The sequence below is a fragment of the Rhinolophus ferrumequinum genome, chromosome 2 (assembly GCF_004115265.2).
Source record: "Rhinolophus ferrumequinum isolate MPI-CBG mRhiFer1 chromosome 2, mRhiFer1_v1.p, whole genome shotgun sequence".
NCBI classification, from domain to species: Eukaryota; Metazoa; Chordata; class Mammalia; order Chiroptera; family Rhinolophidae; genus Rhinolophus; species Rhinolophus ferrumequinum.
In genome coordinates, this window is record NC_046285.1 from 97,548,691 (window position 1) to 97,570,835 (window position 22,145).

The 22,145-nt window shown below is 39.9% G+C and overlaps 1 pseudogene; it reads left to right on the top strand.

Moving 5' to 3' along the window:
* Positions 1 to 8,095: 8,095 nt before the first annotated feature.
* On the top strand, positions 8,096 to 19,926 carry LOC117033075 (60S ribosomal protein L31-like; annotated as a pseudogene).
* Positions 19,927 to 22,145: the final 2,219 nt, after the last annotated feature.

A 22,145-nucleotide genomic window follows, 5' to 3' on the forward strand; every position in this document is an offset into this window, starting at 1 on the left:
GTTCTCTGCTCATTTTTTAATTGGATTTTGTTGTTGTTGTTATTGAGTTGCATGAGTTACTTATACATTTTGGATATTAGACTTTTATCAGATATATGATTTGCAGATATGTTCTCCCATTCCCTAGGCTGTCTTTTCATTTTATTTATGGTTTCTTTTGCTGTGCCAAAGTCTTTTAGTTTGATGTGGTCCCATTTATTTATTTTTGCCCTTGTTGCCTTTGCTTTTGGTGTGAAACCCAAAAAAATCATTGCCAAGATTGATGTCAAAGAGATGACCATCTACGTTTTCTTCTGGGAGTCTTAGGTTTTAGGTCTTAAGTTCAAGTCTTTAGCAATTTGGGGTTGATTTTTGTATGTGGTGTAAGATAATAGCCACGTGTAAGATACTTGCATTGGCTGTCCAGTGCTATTTATTAAACAGCCTGCCCTTTCCCGACTGTATATTCTTGGATCATTTGTCAAAAATTAATTGACATATATGTGTGGGTTTAGTTATGGACTCTCTATTTTGTTCCAATGATCTATGTGTCTGCTTTTATGCTAATTCCATACTGTTTTGATCACTATTGCTTTGTAATATTGTTTCAAAACAGGAAGCATGACTCCTCCAGCATTTCCTTTTCTTCAAATTGCTTTGGCAGCGGGCAGCTGGTTAGCTCAGTTGATTAGAGCATGGTGCTCTTAACAACAAGATTGTGGGTTCGATCCCCACATGGGCCACTGTGAGCTGTGCCCTCCACAACTAGATTGAAACAACTACTTGACATGGAGCTGATGGGTCCTGGAAAAACACACTTAAAATAAATAAAAGTTTTTTTTAAAAAAGTTGCTTTGCTTTTCCAGGTCTTCCATGGTTCCATATAAATGTTAGGATTGGAATTTTGATAGGGATTACATTTATTCTGTAGATCACTTTGGGTAATATGGACATTTTAACAATATTAATTCTGCTAATCCATGAGCACAGAGCATATTTTCATTTATTTGTCTTCTTCATTTTTTTTAATCAATCTTACGGTTTTCAGTATACAGGTCTTTTACCTCCTTGGTTAGATGTATTCCTACTCATTTTTATGCAGTTATAAATGGGAGTGTTCTCTTAATTTCTCCTTCTGATAGTTCATTATTAGTGTATAGAAATGCAACTGAGATATATGTATATTGATTTTATATTCTTCAACTTTACTGAATTTGTTTATTAGTTTTCACAGCTTTTTGGTGGAGTTTTTAGAGTTTTTCTATATGTAATACCACATCATCCGCAAATACACACAGCTTTACTTCTTTTTTTATTTTCAATTCGGATGCATTTAATTTTCTTTTCCTGCCTAATGGCTCTCTCTAGGAGTCCCAATATTAGGTTGAATAAATGTGGCAACAGTGGGCATCCTTATCTTGTTTCTGATCTCAGAGGGAAAGCTTTCTGCTTTTCCCCACCGATTATGACGTTAGCTGTGGGCTTGTCATATATGGCCTTTATTCTGTTGACATACATTCCCTGTATACCCACTCTGTTGAAATTTTCTATCATGAATGGATGTTGAATTTATAAATTCTAAAGCATATTTGCTAGCACTAGCATATTTCAATAATCTGTGTAAATCATACCTGAGAAATTACTGATCTGATTATTTAGGGCAAAATCATCCCCTACACTGAGCAGGCCTCAGAGCTAGATATGTATATATAATCAGTTATGAAAAGAGGCTATTTAAAATATATACAAGAAGCAATTTTGTGTTTTTATAAAAACTCTGATATACGTTTCGATTTTCTCTCCATTTATGGGCCACACTAAGTCTTAGGATTCAAAATCCCAAATCCTGGGTATGATGTGGTCCCTGAACTGCTTCTACCAGAGGGTTGGCTCACAGTATCACACAGAACTAGTCCTGATGTTGTACAATGGGGAGTGTGTCTTCAGCCTTGATACCAAGGAGGAAGAGCTTCTTCCCACTGAAGGGAATTCAAACACCCCTCCCGTTACCACAGCAAACAGGACTCAATCGTAGCAGGAAAAATAAACACAGCTGGTAAAAGAACACAGAATCCTAGCACTCCGGTTAGTGAGACCCAAAGCTGCAGTCCTGGGCCAATGTTTCTTTAAGGAAGCAACCAGCCTTTGGCAGACATTACAGATGAACAACTATTTCCTCAGCTATCAATTGATTAAGATTGAGCAAGTGACTAGAGCTGAATTTAAAGGCAGAGAAATGAGGTCCTTGAAGCAAGAAAAAAAAAAGATAGCAATGCTAGAAGCATGTGAGGCACAAACAAGATAACCCAAACAGGCAGGGAATTTTCTCTGAGAAAAAAATGGACATAATCGTTTCTTAAAAATGATCGTCACCCTTCTCAAGACCCACTATTGCTCACTCTGGAGAAAGTAGGGTTTCTAGATCCTTTCTAGGTGCTTAGCAGGGATAAGAATCGTCGGATTTCAAGCCAACGTGCTATCATTCTTGGGAACGTGCTCCCACATAAACTAGGTGGGGTTGTCTGGGGAGCAGACTTGGGAAAGAGGTTCTGGTGCAGGATGCTTATTAAGCAGAGCCGTGGGATCAGCCGTGACGGAAGGAGCAGTGGGAAGCAGAGTGGGGCAAGGGAGAAGCAAAGCCATGATGCCCTCACAACATAACCTGAGCTGACCCCCGCAGGTCCTCTGCAGCTAGAACGGCCTTCTAGTGCCGCGCGAAGTGGGGCCAAGATGGTCCGGCCTTTATACTCCCACAGTGATCAGTCACTGGATGTGGGCATCACCTCGGGCACGGCTCCTCTGCTGAGCCAGTCCTTAAGGGAATGACAGGTGAAGGCTGTGTGCGCACGGTACTCTCAGCACGCAGGGTGCAAGCCTGGCATTGAAAGGGATCTGGGCTGCACATTGTGGTGTCGACTCCGCATGCTGCCCCAGGATCCTGTGGCAGATGCTACCATGCCCTGCCTTTATTACTCCAACCTCCAATGTGGGCGGTCCTCCCACAGACAGGATCAAGATCAGTGTGCCCGCTGTCTTTTTGCTAAACCACTGAAGGCAGCTTTACCCACAAGTAAGACCAGTTGGAAGCGTCAGAAAATGAATGACCACCACCACCCAAGCCTTTCCCCTAGCAGCCTTTAACCATGGACTCTTGGGAGTGAATAAACACCTCTGTTTCCTGGCCTCTCAGTGATACAGTTCTGATGTGTGTGTTTTACACTGTTCCTCGAGTTACCATGTGAGATTAAGTTCCCGTCACCCACTGCAATAACTGTCTTAATAATTCACCCGTCACTGGTTATCTTCCTTTTTGTTTCTCATTTCCCTACTCCTCTACCAGTGTTCTCAGGCCCTCCCAAATAAAGTTCTTGCACTCAAATCCTTGCCTAAGTATCTACTTCTGGGAAAAGGCAAACGAAAGAGTCCCCATAGCCAAAACCATGCTTGGTAGACTCAAATGATAGAGTTTCTTCCATTAAGGCTGATCTGCAGAGATTAGTGCTATGGGAAGAAGGAGGATACAGGACATGGAAATCCTTTCCAGGAAGGAAAAGAAAATGGAAAGCCTGCTCTGTCTGATGCAATGAAGTATAAAAGGTAAGTAAGGAAGGAGGAAGAAGATGTAGATGCTAGTCCTCACTTTCCCTTCTCAGGTAGAAGTCTATAGAGTGAGGGGCAGATCCAGGCAGGTACTGTTGGGGAAATATAATTAAAAACAAAATCTCTCCCAACCCAGAAAACCTCTCCACAAAGGTAAAAGAGAAATGAAACAATTTTATTACTGAATAAGCATTAAACTAGAATGTAGTGCATATTATTACATGGCAAACCGTGAAGACAGAAAGAAATCTCACCAGTTTACAGAGCCAAGTAACATGCATGTCCTCGAGATAAGCAATAAGTATTCCCCTGTAAAAACACCATTTGTCACACATAGATCATCTTAGGTTCACCTCATAACGGAGGTAGTCTTTTGTGCCTACTAATTCATTTTATCCAAAGGAAAAATAAACTTCTCACATCTTTATGACAGAAGGTAGTTTTGGAGTGAGCCACCTGCCCAACTTAGGCTCCTTCCCTCTCACGGAAATTAGGAAATGAGATGCTGAGAAAGACATTCCTGGGCCATAAAGCTGACAAAAGCCTTATGTAGCTTTTAAAAAGATTTATATACTTTTCATAGAGACAGAGACAGAATTTACAGTTACAAGTTTTCTAAAGTTAAACACTTTAAGACAAAGGACGTCTCTTCCCTTATTTTCAACAGAGAGAATTAAGTGTCATATTTTTATTTGTATTTGCCTTTGAAATATGAGGAAGCCCCAATATGTGAGGGGTCTTGCTGTCAGGGGAGAGTCACAGGTTTTTCTTGGTGATGTTCTGGTAAGCTAGAGAATTGCAGGAGACAGGTTCAGAGGGGACCAGCAATTAGATGTAGCTGCCCCTTCTCAACTGTTGTAGGGCCTGACTTCTACTGTGAGTAAGATGAAAAATAAGTAGAGGGGTTTGATCAGAGGAGTGATGAGGTCTGATTTACATTTTAGAGTCACTTATCATAAAATTAATAACTATCTATTGAGCAGGACTTTATTCTCAGGACTCCAGCAGGTGCCAAAGGAGATACAGAAGAAACAAAGCTTTGCCTTGAGGTTGTTTACGCTGCTGATGGGGAGCTGACAGGCAAAAACAGTGATTAATAACATGAAGTCATATAGATTTATCTGCCCAAATGACAGCAGTCAGAACACAAAAGAAGCTAGAAGAAAAGAATGCAGAGGAAAGAGAAGACGCTGAGAACTGGAATAGTCACAGAACACATCCGAAAGAACATGGGATTACAGCTGTGCACTGATGCATGATAGAAGTTGGGTGATGGAGGAGCAAACAGGTAAATTAAGGGTCGGGAGCACTCTGAATAGAGCCTGCTTGGAGTAGGTTGAGAAAAATTAAATTAAGATCACTGGGGTCTGATGCTGTGGAGACCAGTGTTTCTGATAAGAAAATATCATGAACAGACCCTCAGAAAAACTGACTGACTACTAGGGATGGACCCATGCTCTGCTCTGACATTTTACCTCTAGTGAAATAGAACAGCCATACATTTGCATAACGACCTTCTCCTTGTTGCTTCTTACCAATTAGTTGGGTCTAACAAAAAGTAATTATAACAGTTATTTTAATTACTTCTGCCACTCCTTCTTTACCTCATCCACCCCTCCCTATCACTTAGATAAAAACTCACCCCCATTGGTAGGTAAAGCTTAAATAATTCTGCACCTTTGAGCAAAATGTCATTTTACTGGTATGATGCGGTAGAGGGCTTCAAAAGAGACAGGAATGGAAATGATGGTTAATTTTAGGTGTCAACTTGACTGGGCCACAGGGTGCCAGATATTTGGTCAAACGTCATTCTGGGTATTTTTGTGAGAGTGTATTGGATAACATTAACATTGTAATCAGTAGATTGAGTAAAGCAGATTGCCCACCCTAATGTGGGTGGGCCTCGTCCAATCAGTTGAAGGTCTAACTAGACTGAAAAGGCTGACCATCCCCCAAGTAAGCAAGAACTCCTCCTGCCTGACTGCATTTGAACTGAGACGGGGTTTTTCCTGCCTTCAGACTTGAACTGGAATATTGGTTCTTGCTGGGTCTGGAGCTTACTGGCCTATGGACAAGAACCACACCCTCAGCTCTTCTGGGTCTACAGCTTGCTGCCTCACTGTGAAGACCTTGTGACTTGTCAGCCTCCATAATCACATGAGTCAATTCCTTAGAATAAATCTAGATAGATAAATGACAGGTAGGTAGGTAGGTAGATAGATGATAGAGATGATAGATGATAGATAGATAATATAAAAAGAATGTATATATACAGAATATATATACAGAAATATATATATTTCCTATGGTCTGTTTCTCTGGAGAACACTGACTAAAACAGAAATTGCATCTAAAACTGTTCCTTTTGTGATGTTTAGAGGTTGAGGACAGTGAAAGCAGGAGACTCAGGAAAAGATGTTATCACAGCAGGACTTATGAAGACATCCAGGACTTCCCTCAGACACAGACTGGAGTATTACTTATTTGCATGGTGTGATAAACATCAGGAAGTCAATAAAATCTCCCAAGATTCCTTTAAGTAATGGCCTATGTCACCTTGGAGCCTAAGGGACTGAGACTGGGGGAGGGAACACTACCCCAGTAGCAATTGAGTACAGCTGGGGAAGCCACCTGGTTGTGCCAGAGCCTTCCAGAAAGAGTGACAGACACAAGGAAATACATCAAGTTTCAGGTCACAGAAGCCCTTGGACACGTGCCTGAGGACATTTTCCTGTAATGCTGACAAACATGTTTACAACTTTCATTGAACGCTTACTCAGTAAAAGACTCTGCGCCAAGTTTTCCGTCCACGGTCCACTATAATTCTCACAGTGACTTTGGAAGTAAAAATTACTGCCCCATTTTTCGGATGAGGGAACAGAGATCTAAAGAGGTTAAGTGGGAAGTTAGAGATAAAGAGATTAAAGGTCTGAGACTTTAAGAATGTCTTGTAAGGATAAAATTAATTGTTCGAGGAAATGTGTAGAGCTCAGTGTCTGGCCTGTATGAAGAGCTCAGTAAGTGGAAAACACTATTTTCACACTATCATCAACACCACTATTACTATATTCTTTCTGCACTACAAATACCTTATCAACCAAGTTTCTCTGGCTCTAATAAGGCTAAAATGCTAAACAGACCACTCAGAATACAGCCTTCAAATTCAAAGCTACCTGAAAGTGTCCTTCTTAAAATATTTTCAGGTGTGAGAGGGATTTGAGAGTCTTTCGTAGCTTGAGAAAGAAACAAAGATCACTCTTCAGTCAGAATCCTGATTGAAAACTTCTTGCCAGTTTCTCCTTGTCCCCCATAGCTCTTTCCTGTGTTCCATTTTCAAACATCTCCTGATTGCAACAACTAAGCTCCAGGGCATTATTTGCTACCTAGATAGGGTTTTGCCTTCAACCTTGTTATCTAGAGGTTCCTCAAGGCACATATTAGGTACTAAACAGTTCTTCGCTTAATGCAAGTCAATTTCTTTTCAACCTCCCTGCATTAAAGAGAGTAATTTAGAGTTGACCGTGTAGCTATCATGAAAGACTCCTATGTTGTTTTAATTTTACTTTATCTTTGATACGTACTCAGATGAAACAGAGAAATGCCCTTTAAATTATTCTTCCAGGCTGTGTGTTATGAGCAAACTGATTACACTGGGATTATTTCCTAGTCGGTGCCATTCGTTGTTTTTTTCCTTTTTGATGGTTGCCATGGTCCTCCTGTTGCTGTTTTTCCTCTCTAGGCAATGGAGTTGGACTGAAATATATTTATTAGTTGTTATACATATATCTTGCAAGTTGCTTATTCCTGTTTCCAGGAATTCCTGTCCTGATTAAATTCAACATAAACTTTGGCCTTGGAAGGAAAGAGAGGCAAATTTCACTGTGCTCCTTGAATTTAGGAGGCTGCGACATGATTTGTTGTGACTGGAGCTCGGGGCTGCCACACGAAGGAAGAAGTGCATGTCATCTTTGTGTCTGACATTGACAGTCACAAGGGAGTCAGTGCCAGGACTTGGCCTGGCTTTCTCTAAAGAGGCTACATCGTGCTCCTTGGCACCTGATGTCATACTAACGTAGCATCTGCTCTTTAGGCATTGAGAGGAAAAGAGGACATCAGTCCACATCACTTGTCTTCTGTTACCAGTCCAATCACAATACTAAACACTGAACAGTTTACCTCACTTAAACATAACAACACAGGGAATGGGTTTTATTAAACCTGTTTTACAAATAAGAAAGCTTATGCTCAGGGAAGCTAGCTAATGTGGCCAAGATCATACAGCTGCAAATAAAGAAGCAGAGTGGGAGGCTGACCCCAGGACTGCAATTGCGAAGCGTGGGTTATTTTTCTGCAGATAACCAAGAAGCCTAGAGAAGAGAAGTGTGTGAACAGTGAAGTAGCGTTTGGGAAAAGGACAGTGGTCCAGCTGGTGAAGATGTGTCAGCAGTAGAGGGAATCTCACAGCCAATCAGCAAGGTGATGAGATTTTCAATGAGTCTCAGAAAGCACAGTCAGAATGGAGAAACCAGATGACTCTGCCCATGATTTGGAATGTGGATCACAGGTGTGGCGGAAGTTCACAAGGTGAGAAATCTGAGACAGAAATGAGGACATGATATGTGCATGATGAGTCCTGACTATGTGCAGAGCTAAATAATGCCAGAAGGGAGTGGGGACAGGCTGGGACAATGAGGAAGGGTCTGCAGTCTGAGGAAGGTGACTGGGTGGGAGTGGGGAGACAGCGACAAAGAATATCAGAAATGTTCAAGGAAAAGAACAGATGATGTAATTAAAGAGGCAAATCTCAGAGTCGGATATAGTGCAGGCAAAGCCCAGGACAAACCTCTTTCTCCAACAAGCTGCTCTCCTCCGGCTGTCAGGCTGTTGATGGGTTTAATGAGATATGTTGCCAGGGTTATCTGTACTTAAACAGGAGTCTTTTCCCAGAAAAAAACAAAGATACTTGAAAGAAACAGGATTCTTTCGTGATAGAAAGGCAGTCTCTACCAACAGAGGTGAAGAATTAAGAGCTAGATTTCTGGGTGAGGACCTCCCCCAGGACTTCTTTCAGATCTTCCTACATAAACGAGGTCTAACCTGCCTTACAGAGCACTACCTCTGCCTGAAGCTCATTTTTGGAAGGGGCTTTGTAAAAGGGTTATAAGTCCCTGATTTGGGATTCTCTTGCCACATCCAACAGTTTCTAGTTGCTCTCTCCTGCTTTTCTCTCCAACCTCACTTTGTTCTAGCCCTGGTCTCTTCTCAGCTCCTAGAGCATTCCTTTCTTGGTCAAAGACTTTGCACTTGCAAAGAAGTTTCCTCTGTCTGGAAACCTCTTCCATCACCTTTCCGTGAGGCCCTTCCTTCTCATTGTCAGGTCTCTGCCTAAATGTCACCACCATAAGACGCCGTACTCAACTACCTGACCTCAAACAATCCCACACCCACCCATTTATAGTGCTCATTCCGATGAGCAATGATTCTGCTCATCACCTCTGTCTCCCCCATGGGAGGATAAGCCCCATGCAAACAGGGGTGATTCCGGTATATTCTCAATGCCCAGCATCGTGCTTCAGCACAGAGCAGGGGACCTGACAAATGATGTTTAAATAAAGAAATCATGAGTGATCAATAAGTAAGCATCTCAGAAAGGAAGCAGAGGGATGGAGGAAAGGAGGAGGAGTTTCCATTAGCTATCATTTACTTCTCTCATAAACTACCTTTCAATTCTTTCATCTGTCAGTTTTAATCAAATTTCCCTGTGTAAAAAACAAACAAACAAACAAACAAACCTTGTGTAATAAGGGAGAGAGGGAATTTATTGTTTTCTTTGGGCTCCACTGTGGCCTAAGGATGGTCCTGGGTCCTATACAGCCCACAGCCCAACTCTGATAGTAGGAATATGGTTATGGGCTTAATTGTGTCCCCCCAAAATTTATGTGTTAAAACCTTAATCCTAACGACCTCAAAATGTGACTGTATTTGGAGACAGAAACTTTATAGGGCTAATTAATTTCAATGAAGCTGTCAGGGTGGATCCTAATCCAATCTGACTACTGTCCTTATAGGAACAGCCAATTTGGATACACAGAGACACCTCAGGGATGCACGTGCAGAGGAGAGACCATGTGAGGACACAGCAAGAGGGTGGCCATCTACCAGCCCAGGAGAGAGGCCTCAGGAGAAACCCAATCTGCAGACACCTTGATCTTGGACTGCCAGCTTCTAGAACTGCGAGAAACAAATTTCTGGCCTTTCAGCCCCTCAGTCTGTGATGTTTTGTTACGGCTGCCTGAGCAAATTATTAACAATACAAATGTTAATACGATAGTCATACCACATCGTGGATAACTTTAATAGATTTTAACACATTGGACCGAGCTGACCTTACCATCGAGGGAAACCCTGTGGTGGATGGAAAGTACCATGGACTGCACAGTCACATCCCAACTCTACCATGTGTCACCTTGGGGTATTTGCCTAACCTCTCTATAAATCCATATCCTCTCCTACAAAATGGTATAGATGGAAAGGTTACATAGATAAGGTTATAAAAGCACTTATCATAGATCTTGAAGGTCACTGTTCAACAAATGTTAATTCCCTCCCCTCTTCTTCCAGTCCAACTCAGTGACACTAGAGTAATAAGACTTCTGTTGCAAGATCATTGTAAAACACGAAACAGATCGGTAAATATTATTGAGTGAAATAAAGACATATAAATCTGAGTGTGTGTGTGTGTGTGTGTTTGCAAAACATCTGATTAAATAAATTTAACAACTGAGCAAGCATAGTTTGCGACTCAAGAAATGTTTAAGTTGGTACTCAATAATTGCATTAGTCTTCTCCAGCTGCCATAATAAAATTATCATTGATTGGGTGATTTAAACAACAGAAATTTGTTTCTCACACTTCTGGATGGAGGCTGCAAAGTCCAGGATCAAGGTGCCAGCAAGGTAAGTTTGATTCTAAGGCCTCTACTCTTGGCTTAAAGATGGCCATCTTTTCATTGCACCCTCACATGGCAGAAAGAGAGAGAGCCACACTGATCTCTTTCCTCTTCACGTAAGGACACTAACTCTATCAGATTAGGAACGCATCCATATAATTCATTTAACCTTAATTATCTCCTAAAGACCCTACTCCAAATACAGTCACGTTGGGGATTAGGGCCTCAACATCTGAATTTGAAGGGAGTGGACACCATTCAGTCCATAATAATAATATTTATGTCAGCTGTTCTATCTCAGTCTCAGAATGATTTTGCCTGTTGAACTCTAGCACCACTAAAACCGAAATCTCCCTGCACTGCTAGAGGCAAACCAATCAAGGAACCGTAGTAAGCTATTTTCCAAGATACCCACACATCCCTGGATTGTGCTTAACTTTCAGCCCCTGAGAGGTTAGATCCCTACCTACTCTAAAAGAAAAATGCTTCTTTCTGCAAAGGAAGAATAAAATCTTTGCCAGAGTCTTTACAGATTTTCCAGTGGGCTATATATATTGGAAGTAATCACAAACCCATACCCCATGCTGAGATTTGATTAAATTCTCACTCAACTTCATCAAGGATGCAAACCTTAGGAAAGGACAGTTGCCTTGGCAGGGCAGAACTGAGGCCACATATTCCAACAAGTCCTCTCTTCACCCCAGAGTCTGTAATGGAGGGTACATGGCCACCAGATTTTCTTTGCTCAAGGTTAGGTCTTGGTGAATCCGGAAAGATGCCAGGCCACTGTACTTTTGTACCCAGGGCTTATGTCATCATTCCAGAAGCACTTAGATTAAAATATCTTTGCTCTTCCATTTAACACAATGCTTACAAACATCAAAGCTCTCCTGGTTCTTGAACCCAACTCAACGCTAGCAAAGCTTCATCCTCCAGGACTGAGAGCAGAGTCAGGCCTAGGGGTCCTATGACAATACCGCTTGTCCACTTTCTGGAAAATTCATATCCTGCCACTACTTACAATGCTAGAGTTCACTACATTTGGCCTGAAGGCGATTCCAACATTCATAAGCAACTATCAGTAAAAAGAAAATTAGTTCCATTAAAAAATAATAATAATGGATTGGGTAAGAGAATTCAGAGGAATAAATGAATTGGGCTGAAAATAAAAAATACAATAACATAGAAGACCCAACTCCAGCTCTGCAGGTAAGATTTTTCTATTTCGATGCCATTAATTAACATGTCATGAATAATTGAAACTGTTAAATGTAGATCACCAAGGCTGGCGCTTTACTATACCCTACATGAAAAGATTGTTTTTCCGTAAGTAAGTACTTTGGTGTCGAAAATTCGTTAAAAATTACCTAATGAAATTTCCACTGAAGCAAATAACTGAAATGATTAAACTATCAAATAAAAAATGTTTGAGTTTACTTTTTAAAAGTCCTTATAAAATATTGCTAACAGGGTAATTTTCACTTTTAATTTTAAGATTGTCTGTGTTTTTTCCAGATGTCATTCATCCTGAAATGAATGGGGGAGAAATCATCCCTTTTAGTCTACAATTTCAGGAATTATTTTCCATGGGTAATTTCCCATTTCTAAAGGCCACGGCATTTCAATTTTGCAATACTATCAATGTGACGTCTGGAGTCCCTCCCTGCCGCCTCAGCTGCGTCCATGTTATCACTTGTAGGTGATATAGGATTTCCTTTCACATTTTTTTTAGCCTTAAGCTGTTAAAGTTTATTTGGGAGATGAAAAGAGAAAGAAAGATTCTTTTAAATAATCCTGAGCATCTACTGTGGACCAGGTGGGAACAGTCTTTATCCAAGTGTAACGAGTAAATCACTCAGGTGGGCAGAAACATAATTTTGCTCATTTCTCTTTAACTGAAATCAACTTGGCTCCTGACAGCCCATTTCTCTTTGGCAGTTGAAACACCTATTCTTGACATTCAAGATAAACTCAGTAACTGCTGTTTTAAAATGGGCAAATCAAAGTTTAAACTGAGCCAATTCAAGGCTCTGTTGTCCAGCCCCTTACTGCCCGAAAATGATTATGATTGGGCAGGGCTTGCATTGTCCTGGCATCAGGTAGAAGGGGCAGCTAGAGTCGGTGTCCATGGTTGACCTCGACCAGACCCAACTCCGGGTCCCTTTAGGTCTACTAGCTCTGTGCCTGAATGTCTCAACCCACTTTGCACAGTGGACAGGGGCAGACAAAGAAGGTATTAGGCAACTCCCAGAAGCTTTTCCCTGCTCCCCATCACACACAGGGAGCTGTAGATCTGTGGAATTTCTCGGCTCCTCACCTGGACCCCATAGCAGGGCAAACCTCAGATGACATGCACATTCTTGGGGTAAGAGGAACAAAATGTCATGATCAAAGATGGAGAGAGAGGTAACTCCAACACCCCCAGCTTCTAAAAACCAACATATATACTTTCGCTCCAAATCTCTTCCTCACACCAACTGTGTAGACTTTTTATCTACTCCTTCCTTTTATAAAGATAAAATTTACATTAGAGTGCAATGTACAGAGTGTACATTCCAAGTAGAAACTTCGATTTGTTTTAGCAAATGTATACATCCTGTGTAACCTGTACCCTTACCAAGATGTACAATATTCTACTACCCCAGAAATTTTTCTTATGCCCCATCCCAGTCAATCTTTGACACAAGCAAACACTGTTTTGATTTCTATCATCAAAAATTAGTTTGTGTGTTCTAGAATTTCATAAAAATCGAAAATCATGCCATGTGTACTCTTTGAGTTCTGGCTTCATTCACCCAGGTTCATGTTTTTGAGATTCATTCAGGTTTGTTGTGTTCTGTCAGTAGTGCTTCCCTTTTTTATTGTATCGTATAAATATTCCACCATTTGTTAATCTAGTCATCTAAGGAGCATTTGGGTTATTTCCCAATTTGGTTGTTGTTGTTTTACTATTGTATATAAGGCTGGCTATGAACTTTCACATACAATTTTTTTTAACCCATGTTTTCATTTCTCTTGGGTAAATATCTAGCTGGGAAATTGTTGAATCATAGGGTAGATGTATGTTTCACTTTATTAGAAACTGCCAAATTAACTTTGAAATGGATTAAAAATTAACTTGAAATGGATTAAAAATTAACTTGAAATGGACTTTAAAGACTTAATTATAAGATTGTAAAATCATAAAACTCCTAGAAGAAAAACATAGGGGAAAATTTCCTTTGATATGGATCTTGGCAATGATTTTTTGCATATGATGCCTAAAGTACAAGCAATAAAGCAAAAAAATCAACAAGTGCCCTATATCAAACTAAAAAAGTGTCTACACTGCAAAAGAAAATGACCATCAAATGAAAAGGCAACCTATGAAATAGAAAAATATATTTGCAAATCACATATCTGATATGAGGTTAATATCCAAAATATGTAAAGAACACATGCAAGTCAATATAAAAAAATAAATAATAACCCAATTTAAAAATGACAAGGGACTTAAATAGACATTTTTTTCAAAAAGACATACAAATGGACAAGTGCATGAAAAGGTATTCAACATCACTAAAATCAGGGAAATGTAAATCAAACCACAATGAGATATCACCTCACATCTGTTACAATGGTCATTATCAAAAGGACAAGAGTTCACAAGTACTGGCAAGGATGTGGAGAAAAGGGAACTCTCTTGCAGTACGGATGGGAATGTGAGTTGGTACAGACACTATAGAAAACAGTCTGGAGCTTCCTCAAAAAATTAAAATAGAAACTATCCTATGATCCAGCAATCCCCACTTCTGAGCATATATTTTGAAAGGAATGAAATCACTATCTGGAAGATATAGCTGCACCTCATTTTCACTGCAGCATTATTTACGAGACATGGAAACAACCTAAGTGCCCATCGATGGATGAATGGATAACAAAATGTGTTATGTATGCACAAAGGAATATTAACTCAGCCATATTAGAGAAGGAAATGCTGCCATTTGGAGCAACATAAATGAAGCTTGAGGGTATCATGCTGAGTGAAATAAGTCAGATAGAAAAGACAAATACTGTCTGGTCTCACGTGTATATGGAATCTAAAAAAACCGAACTCATGGAAACAGAACAGACTGGTGGTTGCAAGCTGGGAGAAATGGGTTGAAGGTGGTCAGGAGGGTAGAAACGTCCCAGTAAGAAGATGAAAAGGTCCTGGGATGTAAAGTTCAGCATGGTGCTGACAATTAACAACACTGTATTGTGCATTTGAAAGTTGCTGAGAGAGTAGATCTTTAAAGTTCTCACCACACACCAACACCACCAGTAACTATGTGGAAATGATAGAAGTATTAATAACCATTTTTTGCAGGATATCCATATATCAAATCATTACATCATACACCTTAAACTGACACAAAGTTAATGTCCAACCATGTCTCAGCAAAGCTGGAAAACAGAAAGGAAACTGCCAAACAATTTTGTAAGTGCTTATTCCTGTAGTTACCCTTTTTGGAGAGAATACTGCCTTGGTCATCTCACATCTTCCCTTATTTATTCTTTATGACATAATCTCTATATTGTAGGCCCTCCAGGCAATAGTTACTTTAACAGCCTCATATACTTTTCTCCTATGTAAAAGTCTGGCCTTTACAAATCTAAAATGTTGTGGACCTTTCAGACTATAGACGCTACTAAGAATTTTTAAAGCCTGTTTTAGAACTAAAAGCCAGAATCTGACTCTTTTTTCACACTGTGTTCTTTTGGGTCCTTTGTTCACTGACAGCCTATGAATTGTGGATTAGTTTAAATGATCTAAAGGGCTTTGGTGTTAAAAGGAGAGGAATAGAATGAAAACCTCATGGGACCATATTTTACAATATCATCTAGTAATTTGGAGCGTTCACTAATGCTTCAATAAGCTTTCCAACAAGTTGATTCCAGTGGTTTGATAACAGCCAGTGGTCAGCCCAGGAGAAGTAAGGTGACTGTTGGTAGGGACATTTCATTTACCGCAGCAGTGGTAGCCTCGCAATGAAACAAGAGAAGGAATTCATCTCTTACTGAATAGCTACTACTCCTCCGTGGTATTTCTATAGCTGAGAGGATGAGCCCTGGATATTGCTAATGTGTGCTTTGCCTCTGTCCATAATTGTAAGTTTCAGAGTTGTTAGGCTAAGAGTTTTAGACAAACAACGAAATTTTTCATTTAAAAAATCAGAAAGTACATATACTAGTCAGACATGCTATTTCCCAAAGAAGTACGCCTCCCAATATTTATGCCCCTTGTGTAGTCATTGCCCCTTCAATCTAAGCTCGGTCCAAATTGTTTAATAAAGTACCCAGAATACAGTGGTGTGGGAACACTATGCATATTTGGGCCTAAGCCTTGAGAAGGACTGGCAGCTGTGTTTTTTTGCTCTCAGAAGCCCTGAGCAGCTATAGAAAAAGTATAGATACCTTGTTGGAAAACTGATATCAAGATGACACAAAGAAAGAGAGGGATCACAGAGAAGACTTAGAAGTCCAATTGACAGTGATAACTAAGGCCCCCAGACATATAACCACAGTCAAGCCAGCCAGGCTGAGCCACCAGAGGGGTCAGTGAAGAAGCCACCTGGAATGGTCCAGCCCCAGCAGACATCACATGGAGCAAAGGTAAGCTGTCCCCTCTGTATGCTTTCTAAATTCCTGACTCACCAAAATAGCAAGCAGATAAAATTATTGTTATTGAAGCCACCAAGCTTTAGTAGGTAGTTATTTGTGTAGCAATAGATATGGTCTTGTGGGAAGTTCCCTATAATCAATTGATGAAGGAAAAAAAGTTTTAGGCCTGAATCATAGACAGTTCTGCATGGTATGCTAGCCCATCACCCAAAATATAGACAACTGCAGCACCACAAAGCACCACTCAGTGGGTGACCCTGACAACAATGGTGAAGTGAAATCCTCCCAGTGGGCAGAATTTTAAGCAAGGACAGATGGCCACAGATAGAGATCTACAACTCATTTCTTGGGCAGTAGGCTTATGGTTTCCACTGGATGGGCAGAGACTTGGAAAGAACATAATTAGAAAAAAATGATAACAAATAAGTTTGGGGAACAGATATATAGGTAGCGCTCTCTGAATGAGCAGAGTGTGAAGATGTTGGATTTCATGTGAATGTTTCATTAAAGAGCAACATGAGCAGAGGAGGATCTTTATAATGAGGTTGCAAGATGGCCTATTCTGTGGATATCTATTTGGTCCATAGCCAAGCCACCCCAGTCATTGCCAATAGCCTCATAAATTGAGTAGCCATGGTGACAAGGATGGAGATTATACATGGACTGAGTAAAATGGATCTGATCCAGCTACTGCTGATTGGTCAGTCGGCCAGCAGCAGAGTCCAACACTGAGTCTCTGGCATAGTATCATTTCCTGGGAAAACCATCCAGTCATCTAGAGGCATCGGGGAAAGGGCAGTGCTTTGTTCTCACTGGAAAAGACATGCTACATATGAATTTGGCTTTTCTGCCCACAATGCTTATGCCAGAATCAGTATTTAAGACTCACATAATACCTCATTAATTATCATAGTATCCCACAGAGCCTTGTTTCCAACTTGGGAAACTGTATTACACCCAAAAATGTGTGACAACAAGTTCACGCATATGGAAATCACTAGTCTGGCCAGAGCAGCCACTGGTCTGATAGACCAATTGCATGGCCTTTTGATAACTCCATTACGGCACTAACTGATGGACAAAACTTTGTGGAGATGAAGTTATAACTGATTATGTAACTGTTAAATAACCATAACGAGGAATGAAAGTTTGGGTTATCCCTCCAGACAAGAACCATGACCGGCTAGAATGGCCAAAGGAAAAAGGACATTGTAAAGACAGTTAGACCCATCTGACCACTTATAGAAACAAGGGCTACAATAATTTTGAACATTGCCCTTTTGACTTTGGTATGAATATTTGTGTATATCGGCCAATTATTTTTCTTTTCTTCCCCCTTTCTCATTACCCCGGTATCTATCATGAGATGTTTTAATAGTTGGTAAGCCTTATCTCTCAGTATTGAAGTTACAAAATATCAAAGGAAGAACATGATGCAGCTTGAAGAGGAATAACATCACCTGAAGATGGATTCAATGACAAATGAGATTTTGTATGTTTGGGGGCAGATAGGGATAGTATGTTTTATGTTGTTTGAGGAATAGTTGTATTATGTTGGAAAATTAAATACGGGTTAAGAAGGTGTGTATTGATGTCAAATTGACAAGAAGTAGAATGGACTAGTTTTATTCCATGTTATCTTATCTACTATCACTTCAAGTCCCAGAATCCCATTCTGGAAAACATGAGTAAGATTTGGAAGGCAGAAGTGAACAGTACCCATTATTATTTCAAGATCATTATAGTTAGATGCAATCAGGGATCAAAGCAGAAACGCTGGCAGATCCCAGCTTTTGTCCTTGCTCTTCTCTTCTCTGTATCCAACTCTTCTTCTTGGCTTCCAGCATTACTGACTGTGATAGTGGATTTTACATGCAAACCTGGAGGGTGTTTTTTACATGCAATTAACATTGAAATCAGTGAACATTGGGTAAAGCAGACTGCCCTCCATAATGGGAGCAGGTTTCATTCAACCAGTTGAAAGCTTAAGTAGACAAAAGAAAGTCCTCTTGCAGCGAGAGGACGTTCTCCAGCAAACTGTCTTAGGATTAGAACTGCACCATCTGCTCTCCTGAGTCTCAAGCCCGCTGGCCCTCACTGCATATTTTACACTTCCCAGCCTCCATAATCATCTGAGCCAATTCCTTATACTAAATATGTTTTTGTATCTTTTTTTATACCTTATACATAAATATAAATAAAATAAATATATCTCTCTCCCATTGGTTCTGTTTCTTTGGAGAACTCTGATGCATACACTGACCAACATCCATTCCAGGCCTATGCCCAGATGCTGAGATGACAGCAATCCTTAGACTCTTTCATCCAGTCTCACTCCTCAGGTGGCCTTCTCATATTCCTTGTGAGCTCTGCACTAGTCTACTTGCACTAGTGTTTCAGAAGACTTGGTTAGTGATGTTTCTCTGATCCTCCAACTCTTCCTTCCAAACCCTTACTTCTCCAGCTTCTTCCATAATTGTGTGAGGACTTGATCCTATAATAAATCATATTCTATAAAACACATAATGATCCTGCTTTCCTTATTGTACAATGAATGATACAATGTATTATAATTTAATGCAAAAGAAACTGTGCTAACATTCTCAGCATAGACAGTAAAGCATTAATGTTGTTAAATGGTTCTCATTTCTTGTCGTTTTCATTTACTCACTCATTCCTTTAAGAACTGTTTGAGATTTTTATTGAAGGTGGTCCAAGATGGTAGATTAGGTAGAAGCTATGCCTTCTGCCTGCCAGGATCACATCAAAATTCCAACTAAATTGTAGAAAAATCAACCTCAAGAATCATCTGAAGATTAGCTAAACAGAACCACTATAAATAAGGATATAAAGAAGAGACCACATCGAGACGGGTAGGAGGGGTGGAGATGTGAAACAGGCTGATACCAAACCCCAGGGAGTGGTTGAATACTGGGAGGGACACCTTGGTGGTGGAGGTCCCACCTGAAAAGGGAAGGGTCCCAGTTCCACACTGGGATCTCCAGCTCAGGAGTCCTGTGCCAAAAAGAGGAATTCCCACAACATCTGGCAGTAAAAATCAACAAGGACTCTGTCCATCCATCCTGGTGAGATGGAAGGTAGCTAGAAAACCAGATATCCTCTTAAAGGGCTTGCACATAGTCTCACTCACTTGCAAACACGCACCTGGTCTCCAGGGGAGGGATGGCAACTCAAGAGGTCCAGAGACCAATACAGGAAAAGACTGAGTTGTGTGGCCTCAGGACGAGGGCTGGAGGGACAGCTGCCATTGGTCCTGTGTGAAGCCCACCTCATGTATAGCCCTGCAGGAGGGCACTAACTTTTCTATGTTGACCCTCTACTAAGAGCCAAATCTGCTTTCCAACTTGGGCCCGGCAGGATGGCTCCCGCAAAGAGGGTGGCGAGAAAAAGAAGGGCCATTCTGCCATCAACGAGGTAGTTACCAGAGAATACACCATCAACATTCACAAGCGCATCCATGGAGTTGGTTTCAAGAAGCCGCCCCACGGGCACTCAAAGAGATCCGGAAATTTGCCATGAAGGAGATGGGAACACCAGATGTGCGCATTGACACCAGACTCAACAAAGCTGTCTGGGCCAAAGGAATAAGGAATGTCCCATATCGCATCCGGGTGCGGTTGTCCAGGAAGCGTAATGAGGATGAAGACTCACCAAATAAGCTCTATACATTGGTTACCTACGTACCTGTCACCACTTTTCAAAATCTGCAGACAGTTAATGTGGATGAGAACTAACTGCTGGTCGTCAAATAAAGTTACAAAAACTGCCAAAAAAAAAAAAAAAAAAGCCAATCTGACACCACATTGGTATGTAAAATCCACGCATGCACATCACCTTGGTGAGTCCTGGGTCCCTGCCCACCTAGCTAGTGCTGCATCACACCAGGGTACTTTTGGCTCCTAGGCCTCTCTCTGCCCCACAAGCTTCAGAAGTCTTTTATGGTACCAGATGGCCTGCAGCAGCCTGGGAAACTTTGATGGTGGACAGACAGTCACAATTTGCAGGCATACCTCAAGAAGCAAGAAAAATTTCAAATAAATAATCTAACTTTACACCTAAGGGAACTGGAAAAAGGCAGCAAACAAAGCCCAAAGTTAGTACAAGGAAGAAAATAATAAAATCAGAGTGGATAAAAATATAATGATACTAAAAAGCAATACAAAGATCAACAAAACCAAGAGCTGGTTTTTGAAAAGATAAACAAAATTGACAAACTTTTAACCAGACTCATCAAGAAAAAGAGAGGATCCAAAATAAAATCCTAAATGATAAAGACGTGACAACCGACACCACAGAAATACAAAAAAAATTTAAGAAAATACTATGAACAACTATACGCCAACAATTTGGACAATGGATAAATAGATAAATTCCTAGAAGCATACAATCTTCCAAGGCTAAATCAAGAAGAAACAGAAAATCTGAACAGCCTGATTACTATCAACGAAATTGAATTAGTAATCAACAAGCTCCTAACAAACAAGGCCTGGACCAAGTGGCTTCACAGGTGAATTTTACCAAACATTCAAAAAGGAATTAACACCTATTCTTCTCAAACTATTCCAAAAAATTCAAGAGGAGGCAAGTCTCCTAAGCTCATTTTACGATGCCGCCATTATCCTGATTCCAAAACCAGACAAAGACATTACAAAAAAAAAGAAACCATAGACCAATATCCCTATAAACATATGTGCAAAAATCCTCAACAAAATATTAGCAAACCAAATTCAGCAATACATTAAAAGATCATAGACCACGTTTGAGTGGAATTCATTCTGGTATGCAAGGTTGGTTCAATATCTGCAAATCAATTAATGTAATATACAACATAACAAATGAAAAATAAAAATCATATGGTCATATCAATAGATGCAGAAAAAGCATTTGACAAAAATAAAGCATCCACTTTTGTTAAAACTCTCAGCAAAGTGGGAATAGAGAAAACATATCTCAACATAATAAAGGCCATATGTGACAAACCCACCGCTAATATCATACTCAATGGGAAAATCTAAAGCATTCTCCTTAAGATCAAGAACAAGACAAGGATGTCCACTTTCATCACCACTTTTATTCAACATAGTACTAGAAGTTCTAACCACAGCAATCAAACAATAAAAAAACAAAATAAAAGGCATCCAAATTGAAAAGGAGGGAGTAAAGTTGTCATTATTGCAGATGACATGATACTATATACTATAGAAAAAGAACCCCAAAGATTCCACCAAATGACTATTAGAACTGATAAGTGAATTTAGTAAAGTAGCAGGATACAAAATTAATATTTAGAAATCAGTTGCATTTTATACACCAATAACAACTATCAAAAATAGAAATTAAAAAAACAACCCCATTTACAATTGCATCAAAAAATACATAAATAAAATACCTAAGAATGAACTTAACTAAGGAAGTAAAAGACCTATACTCAGAAAATTATAAGACATTGGAGAGAGAAATAAGAAGATACAAATAAATGGAAACTTATACCATGCTCTTGAATAGGAAGAATTAATATAGGTAAAATAGTCATACTACTCAAAGCAGTCTATAGATTTAATGCAATCCCTATCAAAATATCAATAGCATTTTTCACAGAACTAGAAAAAAAATTATCCTAAAATTTATATAGAACAATAAAAGACCCCAAACAGCCATGACAATCTTGAGAAAGAACAAAGCTGGAGGTATCATGTTACTTAACATCAAATGATACTACAAGGCCATAATAATCAAAACAGCATGGTATTGGCATAAAAACAGACACATAGATCAATGAAACAGATTAGAGACCCAGAAATAATTCATGCCTATATGGTTATTTAATCTATAACAAAGGAAGCAAGAATATACATTGGAGTAAAGACAGTTTATTCAATAAATGATGCTCGGAAAACTGGACAGATACGTGCAAAAAAATGAAACTGACCACCTTCTTATGCCATATACAAGA